The 18,455-nt window shown below is 43.6% G+C and overlaps 1 protein-coding gene across 1 annotated transcript in view; it reads left to right on the forward strand.

Annotated features, from left to right (window-relative positions):
• Window positions 1-14,907, forward strand: part of LOC127299788 (protein DETOXIFICATION 56-like) — a 58,551-nt gene extending 43,644 nt beyond the window's left edge. Inside the window, exon 2 of the mRNA XM_051329836.2 lies at window positions 14,859-14,907. The gene's annotated coding sequence lies outside the window, so the exon portion shown is untranslated. The remainder of the gene's footprint in view (window positions 1-14,858) is intronic.
• The last annotated feature ends 3,548 nt before the right edge of the window (window positions 14,908-18,455 follow it).

Here is an 18,455-nt window from a genome sequence, read left to right on the forward strand (position 1 = left end):
AGTTCCCAGGCTGACTGACTGTCTTCACTGGGAGGCCAAGCTCATGGGGAGAGGTGCTCATACTAGGGGTCGGTAGTGCCAGGGTATGCTTGATGATCCGCGTACTGTGTTACGATTATTCGGGGAAATCCCGACGGATGAAATCAAATGTTGTGGCACAAGTGTGCAACCTCTGCAGAGTGTAAACCTATTCGAATAGCCGCGTCCACGGTTACGGACGGTTGGAAAGGCCATACAGTTTCCGATGTCATATCTTTGAAAATGATGTTGAAAGGTGATGGTGAAATGACTTGTGGTGGATTGAATTGAAATCACCACTTGAATGGTGGGAATGACACTAATGTTCCCACTTGAGTTAGTTAGCACTTGAGTAAGCTTTTCTCAAAACTTTGTGAACTAAAACTAGCTTTATGCAAATAAACTAGAGCTTAGCAAACCCTACTAGAATGTCTAGCACTTACATTAGTTTGAGTTTGCGAGTACTCAACGTACTCACGGCTTTGTCCCTGGCTATTCAAATGGCCAGAGCATGAAGATGAACAAGGAGATGACCAGCAGGACGCCTACGACAACTAAGCGCCTTCCGACGTCAAGCGTTGGCCTGTGGACTCGAGAGTCCTTGTATCTTACGCTTCCGCTATGTTGAACTATGAAATTGTGTTTGTTCGTTGATCAATAGATCAACTATTCGTGTAATATGGATCATGTGATTCCAATTTGTAAGACTTATGGTTTGTAATGAATGATGACTGTGATACTTAACTATTATGCCTCGCAACAACAATATTCCTGGGATTGCGATGTATGACATAATAGGCATTCGGACTTAAAAATCCGGGTGTTGACATTGCGTCAGGCTCGTCCTTCTTCTTGTCAGATGGCTTCGGTCCATCCGAACTCCTACGCACAGAAGCCGCAACAACAGATGAGGACTTACTTTCCTTGTACGCTTCATCGGCCTTGGCTGTAACTCCTTGATAGGTGCAGCCCTGAAGCCCTTGCCCGATGAAACACTGCGGGTGACACGCTGGAGAGCTGGATCAGCAGGCGTAACAGTCCTCCGCTTACGAACCTTGACAGCAGGAGGCATAGAAGATGAACCCAGGGAGAAGGACGACACAGGAGACATTGTAACATCAGGTAAGCTTGCCTCTGTAGATGAAACAGAACCAGCGTCCGAGACATCGTGGAGGCCATTGTCTTGACAACCTTGTCTGTCAGAGACATCAGTAACAGACATGTCCTGCGCTTTAAAACAAAAATCCCCTTGAGCAACTCTTGGCTTAACTGTAAGAAATATTCTCTTATCATTAGCAGATGCAGATGCAAAAAGGCTTCCAAACTGAAACGCCGTGTCCCATGTTCTCTTGATATTTCGAAAAGGCGACATTTGCATGGACAGAGGGATAGTCTTGGCATATAGCTCTGGCAGCAAGCTTAACATTAACTTATCCCACATCATATGAGGCGGCAAAATTGGACGAAGCTCCACCCGTCCAACTTGCAGAACATTAAAATTCCCTGGACCCTGCACAGCACCCACCATATTCACTGAGCTACTAGAATTGTCTGAAAGATCCAGAACCATTGACTGCTGATTTTCCACCATCTGATTCTCATTTGCCTGCACAGGTTCCTCTATTGGCTCCTCTGGCTGATCCTGGACAGCATCCCAGCCAATCTCGGGAAATTGCGGTGCCACAAACAGATTCAGGTTTGGCTGCAAGTTTCCTGGCATCGGATGAGGATTACCGTCAGGCGGCATGGGGTCTTCGTCAGCAGGCAACTGCTCAGCAAAATCAGCAGACAAAATAAAAAGGGATTTCTATTTTCGTGCCCTCGGGTCCTTAGTTGTACTCAGTTTTCCCCAGCTCCTTAGTTTTTCCTCAGTTTTCCCCAAGCCCTTGTCTGAACCCGCAGAAGGAGCTCGGACGGAAGGAATCCGTTAAGTTGACCGTTCCGTGCTGACGAGTGGGGTCGTGTCATTTGTGGGGTCGCGTCATGTGGGACCGCGTCGTGTGGGGCTGGTAGGAAGGGACCGCGTGGGACAGGACGAGACCATGTTTGTGGGGCCGTAGCGTGTGGAGCCGTGTGGGTCCGGGACGGGAGCACGAGTGGTTTCTGTCTCTTTCGCCCAGATTAGCAGTTTTCAATGTACCTTTTTCCTCTCTCTCGCTCGATCTCATTCATATTTGATAGCCCAAATTGGTAGCAAATCTAGAGCAGCTTGTCCTTCTGTTTTTTAACGCCATTCATTTCTTTATGCCTTCGTTTTTACCCAATCAGGTAGGAAATCTAGGGCACAAATCCAGAGAGAAAATATAGGATAAGCTGCATACAGCAACCAACATAGCATAGATATATTCAGGATAGATCCAAAAGTAGTACCGATAGATCCAACATAAGCTACATTTTACATGAATTTAAGCTGCTCTACAGATAGAGCAGTCACATACAGAGAGTGCAGTAGGCACGTTCAACGCCTCCAGGTAGCGCGTGTGACTCGCTTGGAGGTTGCGCAGGTGAATCCCAAGTGCTTTGTGTTTGGCCATGTACGCATGCACGTTCACGGTCCTTCCAACTCTAGCGCCACATCTGCCAATGGATTCAGCATGGTTCACCAGGGAGTTGAAGTCGGTGGCGCGGAGCTTCCTGTTGCAGAAGGGGCACTTGTAAATGCCTCGAGCAAAGGGGCCATCGTAATGGCCGGACTGCAGCCTCCTGAGGACGTGACGAGTCTTGGTGTGGAAGGACTCGTCGTCGCTGTCGACGTCGCTGCTCTGCACCTGTCACGTAGCACCAAAGATCGTGCAAAAAAACGGAGTCAATTGCAACGATGATGGAACAGAGAGTGAACAAAAAATCATGCATGATAATATGGGCTCGAAAAAAAGAGGTAGCCTCAGTTACATTGGACACACTTATATCCAGGATTTGAGTCAGCAAACCAAAGATCATGCACAACAAATTTGTACACACCAATTGTTTACTGACCAAACCCTGAATCAATTTATGCCCAAATATTCATCATCATCGGCACAAATCTTAAACAAAAGCAAATCACAAACACTAATAACGCAAGATCTAACACAAAAGGATCGAACTAGGAACAGACGAACAATAATAACGCAAGATCTAACACAAAAGGATTGAACTAGGAACAGACGAACCGTAATAACGCTAGATCTAACACAAAATGATTGAAATGAGATAAGAACAAGGGAACAAAGGGTTACCTCCGGCTCGTTGTCGATGATGCTAGTGTCGTAGGGGTTCTCCGGCGCGTCGTATTGCACTGGTTCGTACGGGTCCCAATCGACGGGGGACTGGACGGTGGCGGCGGCCGATGCGCCGGCTGCTACGTTGGAAGCAGCGACAGGGGCCTGGACGGGGGCGGCGGCCGATCCGCCGGCTGCTACGTTGGAAGCAGGGACAGGGGCCTGGACGGGGCGGCGGCCGATCCGCCGGCTGCTACGTTGGAAGTAGCGACGAGGGGCACAGACGGGGCGGCGGCTGATGTGCCGACAATGGGCATCTCATTCTTCTCCATCGCCAGCGGTTTTCTTCGGGGTTTTTTCTTCGGTTGTGGAGAAGATGATGGGACAGGAGAGGCGGTTGCAGTGAGCCAGTGAGAACGTGCGTCGAGGGAGAGAAAGAGGGGCTCTATAAAGACGAAGGTGGCATGTACCACAACACGCGTCCGCTATGCACGGCTGCAGCGTGCACCGCTACACGAGTCTAACCCTGGGACGTTTGGTGTACTCAGTTATAACCTCAGGCCTTATACAGAAATTTTATCTGTACTCAGTTTTCCCCTCGAGGACTTAGACCGGCAAGTGCAATATACTCAGTTTTACCCTCAAGTAGCTGGTCAACAGAGAGTCAACAAATGAGATTAACATAGCTAATTGAGTCATTTCATGCGCAAAAAAATCCAAAAAAATAAAAACATAGTGGCAACTACTCATGGAGTCTTCCTACGCAACCTGCCACCTAGAAAACCTTAACAAACATATATAAATCAAGTTTTACCACAAATTGCCACTTCTCAGAATCACTAGTGTAGCTATGAAGATGATTGGTTTTCCACCCAAACCCCTTTGCAAAACATCTTTCCCAAAACATAGTTTGTCTAAATGATGCCATAATTGTCACACTCATGTATATTTGAATTGCCAATAATTTGATGTAGCCCAATATGAATTATATTGTACAAAACACACATTTTTCATTTTGTAATTCTTTTGTTTGAATCCCTTAGTCTATTTACTATTTATGTGCCCTTGGATTCTTAGTACTACTCAGTTTTGCCCTCAAGTACTGTCACAAATGCTCTGAGAAGCCCAAACTTATCCTGATTGGTTGAGCCGTTGTCACACGGATCGACTCCACGAACCGTTGATCCACTGATCTAACGGGCAGTATACCCCTATCCGTCTCTTCTTGGCAACCTCTCTCTCTCTCTCTCTCTCTCTCTCTCTCTCTCTCTCTTCGTGGCCACCTCTCTCTCTCTGTCGGTGGAGAATGCCCACCCCTCTATTTATGTGCAATAACGAGTTTGCCACTTAATATAGTTTGGGATATAGTATTGGTATAAACATGAGGCATACATATTTGCGGATTTCGGTGATTGCATTATTTGTCACCCCTCTAACAATTATCAACTATCTTTAGCTGTCCTTTTCTTTTAGGGAATATAGTTTGGGATATAGTATTGGTATTTTGAAATGGCCTAAAAGTGGTATAATTTTGTTATAAACATGAGGCATACATATTTGCGGATTTCGGTGATTGCTATCAACTATCTTTAGCTGTCCTTTTCTTTTAGGGAATATAGTTTGGGATATAGTATTGGTATTTTGAAACGGCCTAAAAGTGGTATAATTTTGTTATAAACATGAGGCATACATATTTGCGGATTTCGGTGATTGCATTATTTGTCACCCCTCTAACAATTATCAACTATCTTTAGCTGTCCTTTTCTTTTAGGGAATATAGTTTGGGATATTGTATTGGTATTTTGAAGGGACCCTATTTTGAAAGGGATCCCATTTTGAAACGGCCTAAAAGTGGTATAATTTTGTTATAAACGTGAGGCATACATATTTGCGGATTTCGGTGATTGCATTATTTGTCACCCCTCTAACAATTATCAACTATCTTTAGCTGTCCTTTTCTTTTAGGGAATATAGTTTGGGATATGGTATTGGTATTTTGAAACGGCCTAAAAGTGGTATAATTTTGGTATAAACACGAGGCATACATATTTGCGGATTTCGGTGATTGCATTATTTGTCACCCCTCTAACAATTATCAACTATCTTTAGCTTTCCTTTTCTTTTAGGGAATATAGTTGGTAATTTCGGTGAATGCACACACTAACTTTGAAAACAACTACAAGTACATGTAACTGAATAATGGATTTGTAAGGTATCCCTTGTAACAACTTCTAGCGCCTGGTGAGCAATGATAAGAATCCGATCGTAATTATACAACAAAAAAAACCCAGCCATCAGGTTAGCTTGCTTCTTCAACTCGATCAGCTGCCTTAACTGCTTGTTCATTTTCTTCGATTCTCCCTTCACTTCCACCCGATTCTGCATTGGGAGCATTAGGCATAATCGGAACGGCTCCTCTCTCCGCCGCATTCTCTACAGCAAGTCCCCCCCCTCCCAAATTGCGGCCCCCCAAGAGCGCCAATTGATTCCTGCAATCGAAGCCTCACGAACGTACACATCGATCCACTCGAAATGCCTGCATTTCTTCAAGATCTGAAAACAACAACGTGAACCCTAAATCCCAAATTCGAGGGAATAACAAGAAAATCGAGAGAAAACAGAGAAATTGGAGCGAGATCTAACCTTATCCCCCTCTCTATATGGCAAGCTCTCGCATGCAATGAACTCACATCCACGGTTGCCGTTCTCGTCCGTCTTACAGATCGACCGCTTCAGAGGCTCCTGGCGTGGGCAGTCAGGGCATCTTGTCAAAGGCACGGGTCCATACTGCGGACATGAAGAACGGGAGGTCGAAGAGAAACTAGACATCACCCGCCTACCGGAGAAGGGCTGCCGCTGGCGGAGAAGAAGAACAATGGGGCGCGGAGAAAGAAAGGGGAAGCAATGGCACGGGCACGGGCGCGGGGCTGGCTCGGGCTCCCATTTTGCAACGGTCACCTGGGTAAGCTGTGGGTCCGGCGCACTTAACGTGGACAAGTTGTGGGTCCCACGATGATCTGGATAAGTGAAGACGTGTCCACTGCGGGGCACCAACAACGGCCCCACTTGCCAGCACCAACCAACGTCAACTAACGGGATTCCTTCCGTCCGAGCTCCTTCTGCGGGTTTCAGACAAGGTTTTGGGGAAAACTGAGGAAAAACTAAGGGGCTGGGGAAAACTGAGCACAACTAAGGAGCCAGGGGCACGAAAATAGAAATCCCAAATAAAAACTAGAGCAGTCCACGATTCCCTCACACCTCCTACAGTGGAGAACTTGCCAAAAACAACATCTCTAGGCACTAGGGCTGGCGAGACAAACGAGGCATAGACTAGGATTCTTTCTTTGATAGGATCATCATGATTCCAGTGGTGAAATTTTCCAAAAATAGCCACAGCAGAAGATATATCGAAGTCATTCCTATAATCTTGAGGCGTGCCTAAAATCATCAACCAACCTCGACGGGAACCCAGTGCAGCCCTATGATTCTACGGAGCATCATCAGCTCTAATAAAGCGAACAAAACGATTGTGCAGTTGATAATGGCCATGCTGAATCAGAGCATTAACTGCATTGGGGCTACTAAGTTGAAACAAGCCAGCCCCAAATAAACTCGGCTGATTATCCAGGACATTGCGGTTGAGCGGGCCAATGAGAAAATTAAGCACATGTTGCCTCCAGAAGATTTCATCAGCTGGCGGCGGAGCTGGCTCGATGATAGCGATGCAGTGGTCATGATGCTGCTGCAATGGGTCCTGCGGCGCGTTGTAGAAGGTCCGCGGTAGCCTCGTTGGCCCTCCGTCGATGACTTGGTGACCCCAGGGCAGCCACGGAGTAGGATCCACCTCAAACACTGCCATCGCAGGAGACGAATCTAGGTTTGGAGCAGAACTAGGCGACGGCAAAACGACAGCCGTAGGCTCCGAGGAGAGATTAATATTACCAGGCGAAGACGAAACGGCAGGGGTTTGTTCAGGCGCTTCCCCTTTCGGCAATGGGCCAGACTCTTTAGGAACCCATATCTGGGCCTTTGCCTTCTTTCGAAATTTAAGACACTGCTTCTTAATGTGCCCATAACTGTAGCAAGCCCGACAACGAATCTCATTCGTGCAATCACTTGTCAGGTGCTTCATGCTGAGGCAACGACCACACTTCCACACTTTAAAGGCCATGTCATCTATCATTTGAGCAAACTCTTCATCATGCACTTCAGTCGGCTGCGATTCAGTATGAGAAGCGACAGGATGATTAGCATTCGGAAATTCCTCGTGGCCGCATGGCATTGCAGATGTATTTGACGTAGACACAGGCTTCTGATAACCCTTGCATGCAGAATAAGAGATTTCATCTGCAAAAACGGGCTGTCGCTTAGGACCAGTAGAGTTCCGGACCACTGACTTCGGCTTGTATTTTTTCATAGCAGAGAGACCCAGCTGTACCGTCCTCTTGGAAGGGCTTACTAAGGTCCATTCAGTTTGGCACTCCCTCTGCCATAAAGAGAATTCTCTAACCAAGTTCGGACCTCCTCGGCTCCATAGATGGAAATAACATTTGAATTGTTGGCACCGATATTGCTTGAGTTTCAGAATATGAAAAGCAACTTCCTTAGATGCAACCACAAAAGAGAAAACCCTGTCCCGCAAGGTAGAAACCAAGAGCTCACCACAGAACCCACCAAGAGAGGCTTCCAAAGCCAAAGCAACCAAGTCCTCTTCCATACGAAAGTTTGCCCTTGCAAAAGATACCACCATCGTAAAATGGCCTGTATTTCTAGAAGAATGAACCATTGAATGAAACTTATGCTGTACATCCTTGGAGAAGTTTCTGCCATGCGAAAAATCAAGGCCCAACTTCAGTGATGCATATACCGAGGATAAACCCTCCATCTCATGAACTGTTTTGTCCTCCTGCTGACTAGATTCAGTATTAGTTGGAGAGCTGATCTTTTCTGCAGTACTAGTATCACCTCCCTGAACATTTGAGGAGCACTTGATCACTTGTGAAGCCACCTTAGGGATTTTAGGAAATGCCAATGGTAGACCCATGCGAACCACCTGCTTAGGAAAATGTAGCTTGGCCCCAACACTAAAAGCATCCTTCTTTTCCTTTGTTCTGACCCCAATTGTACAACCCTTTGCATCACGCAGCATTAAAATATCCTCATAAAGGTTTAGAGTGCCATCATACGCCCTCATCCTTGCACGATCCAAATCCCTATGTGTGGAATAAGAGATCTTCCATGACTTGATCAGGTGTGGGTGCATGCATGAGTCATAAACCAACCCAGGATCCCGTGACTCAGATCCATCCAAGTCCAGATCAGGAGAAAGAATGCAGCTAACCACTTTGGCTTGATAGGATGAGAAATAGATCACCGATCCAATTTTAACTGATTCATTATCCGTAAGGAACTTGCCAATGATTGGAACCCCAGACTCAGAAACAAGTGTGATCCAATCTTTCAAGATCCAGAGATGCAACTCGCCCATGGAAACCTCAGGATCCGAAGGGCCCGGATCGGAAGTTTTGGAAAACTTGACCCTCCATTTCCAGGATGGGGAAGCCATGGAAGGAACAGCGAGAGGGGAGAGATCAATGTTACCTGAGAGAGGGCAAGATGCCGGAGAGGATGATCGGAGCAGAAGGGCTCGATCACGACTAACCAGAGAGATCGCCGGAGCTAGGGTTTAGCGAGCGCCGTCGCCATCAATTGTGTGTATCATCTCGACCTGATAAGTTGTTGATGAAGAAGGGGATGCCTTGGGCATCCCCAAGCTTAGACGCTTGAGTCTTCTTGAAATATGCAGGGATGAACAATGGGGGCATCCCCAAGCTTAGACTTTTCACTCTTCTTGATCATATTATATCATCCTCCTCTCTTGATCCTTGAAAACTTCCTTCACACCAAACTCAAAGCAATCTCATTAGAGGGTTAGTGCATAATCAAAAATTCACATGTTCAGCAAGGACACAATCATTCCCAACACTTATGGACATTACCCAAGGCTACTGAAATTTAATGGAGCAAAGAAATCCACTCAAACACAGTAAAAGAGGCAATGCAAAATAAAAGGCAGAATCTGTCAAAACAGAACAGTACGTAAAGACGAATTTTTTCGAGGCACTTAATTTGCTCAGATCAGAAAACTCAAAACAAATGAAAGTTGCGTACATATCTGAGGATCACGCATGAATTTTTTCAGAATTTTTAGATTCTTCTACAGAGAGAAAAACTCAAATTCGTGACAGCTAAAAATCTGTTTCTGCGCAGAAATCCAAATCTAGTATCAACTTTACTATCAAAGACTTTACTTGGCACAAAAACGAAATAAACATGATAAGGAGAGGTTGCTACAGTAGTAACAACTTCCAAGACACAACAAAACAGTAGCAAAATAAAAACATGGGTTATCTCCCAAGAAGTGCTTTCTTTATAGCCATTAAGATGGGCTCAGTAATTTTAATGATGCTCTCGCAAGAAATAAGAGTTGAAGCAAAAGAGAGCATCAAAATAAAATAAGAAACACTTTTAAGTCTAACCCACTTCCTATGAAAAGGAATCTTGTAAATAAACAAGTCATGTAAGCATAATGCAATAAGCATAGGAAAACAAGACAAGCGCAACTTCAAGATTCTCAACATAAAGGGGGGAAACTTAATATTATTAAGATGCATATAACCATGTTTCCCTCTCTCATAATAACTTTCAGTAGCATCATGAACAAACTCAACAATATAACTATCACATGAAACATTCTTATCATGAGCTACATGCATAAAATTATTACTCTCCACATAAGCATAGTCATTACTATTAATTGTAGTGGGAGCAAATTCAATAAGATAGCTATCATTATTATTCTCATCACCATAATCATCATATATAGGAGGCATATTGTAATCATAATTAATTTTCTCCTCAATAGTAGGTGGACTGAAAATATGATAGTCATCATTGTAATCATCATATATAGGAGGTAAAGTATCATCAAAGTAAATTTTCTCCTCCATGCTTGGGGGACTAAAAATATCATGCTCCTCAAAACCAGCTTCCCCAAGCTTAGAATTTTCCATAGCATTAGCAACAATGGTGTTCAAAGCATTCATACTAATAACATTGCCATTAGCATGCATATAAAGTTCCATAGGTTTTTTAATTTTCTCTTCAAACACCTCATGTCCTAACTCAAGATAAATACTATAAAGATCTCTAATATTTTTGTTGTTTTCCATTAAGCCTAACTAGTGAAATAAAAACAAGAAACAAAAAGATATAATTGCAGAATCTAAAGGAAATAGCTTCGAGCACTCACACACCGGCAACAGTGCTAGGAAATAGCTTAGTAGTCGGAGGATGTGAATACCTTTTACCATACCTCCCCGGCAACGGTGCCAGAAAACAGCTTGATGTCTACACACGCTTCTATTCCTGTAGACAGTGTTGGGCCTCCAAGAGCAGAGGTTTGTAGAACAGCAGCAAGTTTCCCTTAAGTGAATCACCCAAGGTTTATCGAACTCAGGGAGGTAGAGGTCAAAGATATCCCTCTCAAGCAACCCTGCAATTAAGATACAAGAAGTCTCTTGTGTCCCCAACACACCCAATACACTTGTCAGATGTATAGGTGCACTAGTTCGGTGAAGAGATAGTGAAATACAAGTGATATGGATGATTATAAATAGCAATTGCAATCTGAAATAAAAATGGTAGCAAGCGAACATGTAGCAGAACTTGTTGGAAACGGTGTTTGAATGCTTAGAAACAAGGCCTAGGGATCATACTTTCACTAGTGGACACTCTCAACAATGATCACATAATTCAATAAATAAATGCTACTCTCAAACACTCTCTTGTTGGATGAAAAACACCATTCATTGTGTAGGGCTACAAAAGCACACCTCAAGCCGGAGTAAACAAGCTCCACAACGTCATAAAGGAATCACACACGATGCGCACACTGTCACCATCACACCGTGGAGAGTGACTCCGGAGTTCATATTAAAGTAACCTCTAGAGTGCATAATAGACAAGAGTAACATCTACATATTCAACTAGATTACAAAGCTCATGATCACATAAAGATCACACCATGGGAGAGAGATGAACCACATAGCTACCGGTAGAGCCCTCAGCCTAGGGGGAGAACTACTCCCTCCTCATCATGGGAGATAGCAACGGCGATGAAGATGGCGATGGAGTCGATGGAGATGGATTCCGGGGGCACTTCCCCGTCCCGGCGGCGTGCCGGAACAGAGACTTCTGTCCCCCGAACTTGTCTTCGCGATGGCGGTGGCTACGTAACTTTTCGTGGAGGAAGACCGATTCCCCTAGGGTTTTCGCATCTGGGAGAATATATAGGCGGAAGGGCGGCCTCGGAGGAGCCAGGGGGTGCCCTCCCCACACCTGGGCGCGCCAGGAGGGTGGGCCGCGCCGCCCTATGGGGTGGCCCCCCTGCTGGCCGTCTTCGACTCTTCTTCGATGTTCTGGAACCCTCCGTGGAAAATAGGGCCGTGGGCTTTTGTTTCGTCCAATTCCGAGAATATTTCCTGTGTAGAATTTCTGAAACCAAAAACAGCAGAAAACAGGAACTGGCACTTCGGCATCTTGTTAATAGGTTAGTCCCGGAAAATGCATAAAAATGATATAAAGTGTGAACAAAACATGTAGGTATTGTCATAAAACTAGCATGGAACATAAGAAATTATAGATACGTTGGAGACGTATCAACTCCCGCTTAATACAACATCCCTCATAGTTTTTTAGTAGTACACGATCCAAATCCACTACACCAAAACCGATCATCACGTGAGATGATGTAGCTTCAATGGTGAACATCAACATGTTGATCATATCATCCATATGACTCGTGTTCAACCTTTCGGTTTCCTGTGTTCCGAGGCCATGTCTGTACATGCTAGGCTCGTCAAGTAAACCCAAGTATTCCGCGTGTGCAAACATGGCTTACACCCATTGTATGTGAACGTAGAATCTATCACATCCGATCATCACGAGATGCTTCAAAACGACGAACTGTAGCAACGGTGCATACGAGGGGAGAACAATTTATTATCTTGATATTAATGTGAGGGATCATCTTATAATGCTACCGTCGCGATCTAAGCAAGATAAGATGCATAAAGGATTAACATCACATGCAATTCATATGTGATATGATATGGCCCTTTAGTCTTTGCGCCTTCGATCTTCATCTCCAAAGCACGGACATGATCTCCATCATCAACGGGCATGATCTCCATCATCGTCGACGTAGCGTCAAGGTCCATGGCGCCGTCTTCATGGTTGTTCGCCATGTGTAGCAACTATTACAACTACTTTGAAATAATACTACAACATGAAATATAAAGACAACCATAAGGCTCCTGCCGGTTGCCACAATACAATAATGATCATCTCATACATATTCATCATCACATCATGGCCATATCACATCACCAAACCCTGCAAAAACAAGTTAGACGCCTCTAATTTGGTTTGCATATTTTACGTGGTTTAGGGTTTTCGAGTAAGATCTAATCTACCTACGAACATGAACCACAACGGTGATACTAGTGTTGTCAATAGAAAGAGTAAATTGAATCTTCACTATGGTGGGAGAGATAGACACCCGCAAAGCCACTTATGCAATACAAGTTGCATGTCGAGCGTGGAGCAAATCTCATGAATGCGGTCATGTAAAGTTAGCCCGAGCCGCTTCATCCCACCATGCCGCAAGATGCAAAGTACACGAACTAAAGACAAAAAAGCATCAATGCCTACAAAACCATTGTCTTCTACTCGTGCAACCAATCTATGCATACACAAGGCTCTGATACCACTGATGGGATTCGCAGCATAGAAAACAAAAAAATTCCTACCGCAAGAACGAATAACAAGCCAAGATCCAATCTAGAAGATGGTAGCAACGAGAAGATCATGAGACTAACCCTCGAAGATTTCAAAAGCCTACGAGATTAGATCTCGTTGTTGCTGTAGTCGATCACTTGCCGCTTTCAAAAGCGCGTAGAAGATCTTGACGGTGCCACAATCGGGCAGCACCTCCGTACTCGGTCACACGTTCGGTGTTGATGACGACATCCTTCTCCCCGTTCCAGCGGGCAGCGGATGTAGCAGATCCTCCTCGGAATCCCGCCAGCATGACGGCATGGTGACGGTGGTGGTGGAGATCTCCGGCAGGGCTTCGCCGTAAGCGCTGCGGGAGAAGGAGGAGGGGAGAGGCTAGGGTTTGGGAGAGGGAGCTTGGGATGCGACTTGTGGTGCTCTTGGGGCTCCCCTTGCCCTCCTTTTATAGGTGGAAAAGGTCCTTGGGTCGTCCAAGACCTGCCCCCAAAGTTTGGGAGAGTTCCGGTAGGTTTCTGTCAGCCGAAACCTACTAGAACTAGGACTCTTTTGCCAAATCCGAATCTGCCTTAGGGGAAACTTCTTAACCCTTAAGGAAAACGTGGATACACCTATTATGGAACCCTCCGGACTTCCTTAGACAGCCCGGGTCGTCCCGGACACTTCCGGAACCTTCCACAATATCCCGGACTATTCCGGTCCTTCCAAAACCTTCTAGAAGCTCCGGTCAAAACACCGGACTTTTTCCGAACCCCGGAAAATGACTTCCCATATATGAATCTTATTCTCCGGACCATTCCGGACCTCCTCGTGATGTCCTGGATCCCATCTGAGACTCCGAACAAAACTACAAACTCCATTCCATATTCCATATCTACTTAAAACGACATCAAACCTTAAGTGTGTCACCCTACGGTTCGTGAACTATGCAGACATGGTTGAGACTCTTCTCCGACCAATAACCAATAGCGGGATCTGGAGATCCATAATGACTCCCACATATTCAACGATAACTTAGTGATCGATTGAACCATTTACATACGATACCGATTCCTTTTGTCACACGATATTTTACTTGTCCGAGGTTCGATCATCGGTATCACGATACCTTGTTCAACCTCGTCTCCGACAAGTACTCTTTACTCGTACCGTGGCATATCATCTCTTGTGAACCATTCACATGCTTGCAAGCTAATCAGACGACATTACACCGAGAGGGCCCAGAGTATATCTATCCGTCATCGGGATGGACAATATCCCACTCTTGATCCATATGCCTCAACTCATACTTTCTGAATACTTAATCCCACCTTTATAACCACCCATTTACGCAGTGGCGTTTGATGTAATAAAAGTACCCTTCCGGTATAAATGATTTACATGATCTCATGGTCGAAGGACTAGGTAACTATGTATTGAAAGCTTATAGCAAATGAACTTAATGACGTGATCTTATGCTACGCTTAATTTGGGTGTGTCCATTACATCATTCATCAATGACATAACCTTGTTATTAATAACATCCAATGTTCATGATCACGAAACCATGATCATCTATTAATCAACAAGCTAGTTATACAAGAGGCTTACTAGGGACTCCTTGTTGTTTACATAACACACATGTATCAATGTTTCGGTTAATACAATTTTAGCATGGTATGCAAACATTATCATAAACACAAAGATATATTATAATAACCATTTTATTATTGCCTCTTGGGCATATCTCCAACAGCTAAGTTTCCCAAAAATTGGACAAATGACAATGCTTGTTGATGAGAGAAGATTGCACACCGTTGGGGAACCCCAAGAGGAAGGTATGATGAGCACAGTACCAGGTTATTCCTTAGTAAGAAAACAAAGTTTAATCGATCAGTAGGAGAAAGGCGTGACTTCTGAAGCAGTTGCTAGCTGATTTGTGGCAGGACACACTACCGGCGTCAGCAACAACGTGAAACCTGCACACAACACAACTAAAATACTTTGCCCCAACTTAGAGTGAGGTTGTCAATCTCACCGGTTTTGCTGAACAAAAAGTATTGGATGTATAGTGTGGAAAAAGATGTTTGTTTGCAGTAAAATTAAAGAGAACAGTAAAAGAGTTGTTGCCGTGGGAGTTGGAAATAACAAGAACAGGTATTTGCAGTGGAAAAGAAAGGACCCGGGTCCACGGGTCACTAGAGGTGTCTCTCCATAAAGATAAATAACATGATAGGTGAATAAATTACAACTGAGCAATTGACATAATAAATACCATACATGACAAGATGATTACTATGAGATTCGTTTGGGCATTACAACATAATACATAGACCGTAATCCAACTGCGTCTATGACTAATAATCCACCTTCCGTTTATCGTCCGAACCTCTTCCAGTATTAAGTTGCAAGTAGCAGATTATCGCATTAAGCAATGTGTGTAAAGTAAACAATAGAATTACCCTTGGATAAAACATTGTTGTTTTTTCCCTAGTAGCAACAACACATCTACAATCTTAGAAGGTATTGTCACTCTTCCAGAAAACTAGAGGCATGAAACTACTATCGAGCATAATTACTCCCTCTTGGAGTCACAAGCATTTACTTGGCCAGAGCAACTACTAGCAATGGAGAGCATGCAAGATCACAAATAGCATATGACAAGTATATATAATCGATCTCAACATAGTATTCAATATTCATCGGATCCTAGCAAACACAACATGTAGCATTACATAAAGATGATCTTGATCATGATAGGAAGCTCACAGGATCTAAACATGAGGCACAAATTGGAGAATACAACCATCTAGCTACTGCTATGGACCCATAGTCCAGGGATGAACTACTCACGCATCACTTCGGAGGCGAGCATGGTGATGTAGAGGCCTCCGGTGATGATCTCCCCCTCCGGCAGGGTGCCGGGAAGAGCTTCAGAACCCTCCCGAGATAGGGTATGCGATGACGGCCGCGACAGAACTTTTCGTGGATGGAGGCTTGGGTGTTTAGGTTTTTCCCGAGATCGTGAATAAATTGGCGGAAGGGTGAGGTCGGTGGAGGCCAGGGGGCACACCACCCCTTGGCGCGGCCAAGGCTTGGGTCGCGCCAAGGCATGGTCTGGCCGCCCTGTGCCCCCTCTTCGTCTCTCCTCCGAACTTCGTCTTTGTTACGGTAAAATATGACCTTCGGCTTTTTGTTTCATCCAATTCTGAGAATATTTCCTGTACAACTTTTCTGAAATACAAAACAGCAGAAAACGGGGAACTCGCACTGTGGCATCTTCTCAATAGGTTAGTGCCGGAAAATGTATAGAAGTGCAACGAAGTGTAAGCAAAACATATATAAATTGGTGTAAAACAAGCATGGAGCATCAAAAATTATAGATACGTTTGCAACGTAATAGCGTCCCCAAGCTTAACTCCTGCTCGTCCTCGAGTAGGTAAGTGCTAACAAAAATAATTTTTGAGGTGGCATGCAGCCAACACAATCTTGATCAAGTTATTTTAAAGCATTGTGAGCTGGGATCAAAGTACTTTAAAAATAGACATGATAGATATAATTCTAACAATGAAACTTAGCAAAGTGGTACTCATCTTGTCCTTTATGAAGTAGCAAAACATAAATGCCAGGACACCTTTAAAGTTCAAAGGGTGACTAGATACAATTAATTTGAGAACAAGCAATAACATAATCATGAATCAATCAATAATAAATTTTGGGACTATGCACATTATACTAAGAATGACAACTATGTTCTCTTAATTTGTGCAAAAAGAAAGAAGATGAAGACTCAACATAAAAGTAAAAGAAAGGGTCCTTCATAGAAGGAAGCAGGATTAACAAGTTTTATAAACCTTACAAAAAGTATGGTACTCATTAGCTTTGAGCTCACCCCTATCATAAGCATCTTGAATGGTTAAAGTTGATGGGAGGGAAAATATGAGTTATATGCTTGACAAATCACAAGTTTAAAATCTCATGCCCCTTGAATACGAGTACCTAAACCTCATGCTACTCAACTTAGGTCCCAAATAAGTCTTGTCATTGTAAGTATACATGTATCATCGAGAACGTCAAGGGGGTACCTCCTGCCCCATGATATGGAAGTACTCCTGCCGATATAGGAGCAATCTCATGCCAAAATGACAAGATAAACAGACAATGAGCATCTCAACAATCCTTTTATTTACTATGGGCATAGCTTTTTATTGAAGATGCTTCATAGAATGCTCACTATGATTCGATGTAAATTTCCACCATGAATGATGCATGGCTTAAGTTGGCCGCCCAGGCGTTTCTCTAACATATATACAAACTCCATGGACTTACAATTTTCCATTTTATTTCACACCGCTAGGCATCCATAAGCAAAAGAACATGATAGCAACTAAATATGAATAAGTGCAATGTTGAAAGCGTGCCCCATGAAAACATGGTTGTGCTAACTCCCAACTCGTAATTTGCAAGCATATAATCTTCATAAGATAGTCACAATGGATCAAGTTTATTAAGTGCAAGAAAGTAAATGTACCATCAAGTTCGTGAGAACTTTAATGACTAATTTTCTCATAGCAAAATTTAATTTGGAAGAAAAATAAAAACATGATGAATATACTTGGAATAGCAATAATGCTAGTAGGTATATATGGTGGACACAATTGGCAAACCCTGCTTTTTGGTAGTTGGATGCACGAGTAGAGCTCATACTCAGTACAAGCGAAGGCTAGCAAAAGACTGGGAGCGACCAACTAAAAGGGCAATAATGGCCATAATCATGCATATCGACAAAACATTATTAATAAAAGCATAAAGTGTTATTACAAGTCAAAAAGTAAATTATCATAGAGGCTTTTGTTGACTTATTGTAATCATAACATGATGTAAACATGTGCCAAGTCAACTCAATAAAGCATCAAAGGAGAATACCACAATATTATGCTTTGTATGTTGTAAACAAAACATGATTCTTTCAATGACACATTAAGCACTCTCAGCTATTTGAGACAAGTCATGCTACAACAATATCTACTAAGCATATAATAAGAATGACATCCAACATGACTTGCAAAAGTCTATGCCACGGTCTAGACAAGCTTCCTTTTGCATCACTATAGACATGAACATTTTACACGTCTCCAACACCAATAAACTTATTTGAAACAACTCTCAGAGATAATAATCAATATGGACCAGAGAGCTAATCATACATAAATAAAGAATACTAACAAGCTCTGAATAAAATTCGAGTGAAAGAACAAGAGCTAAACGAGTACTAGTAAACTAGAACACTCGCAGAACAATAAGAGCGAAAACTAGAGAGTTCCATGCAATTAAAATAGAGTGTTTCATTCTCCAAAACAAATATGCTGGGATCCAACCATATGCTATAGAAAAAAAAAAACT

The sequence above is a fragment of the Lolium perenne genome, chromosome 5, assembly GCF_019359855.2.
Source record: "Lolium perenne isolate Kyuss_39 chromosome 5, Kyuss_2.0, whole genome shotgun sequence".
In the NCBI taxonomy this organism is placed as follows: domain Eukaryota; kingdom Viridiplantae; phylum Streptophyta; class Magnoliopsida; order Poales; family Poaceae; genus Lolium; species Lolium perenne.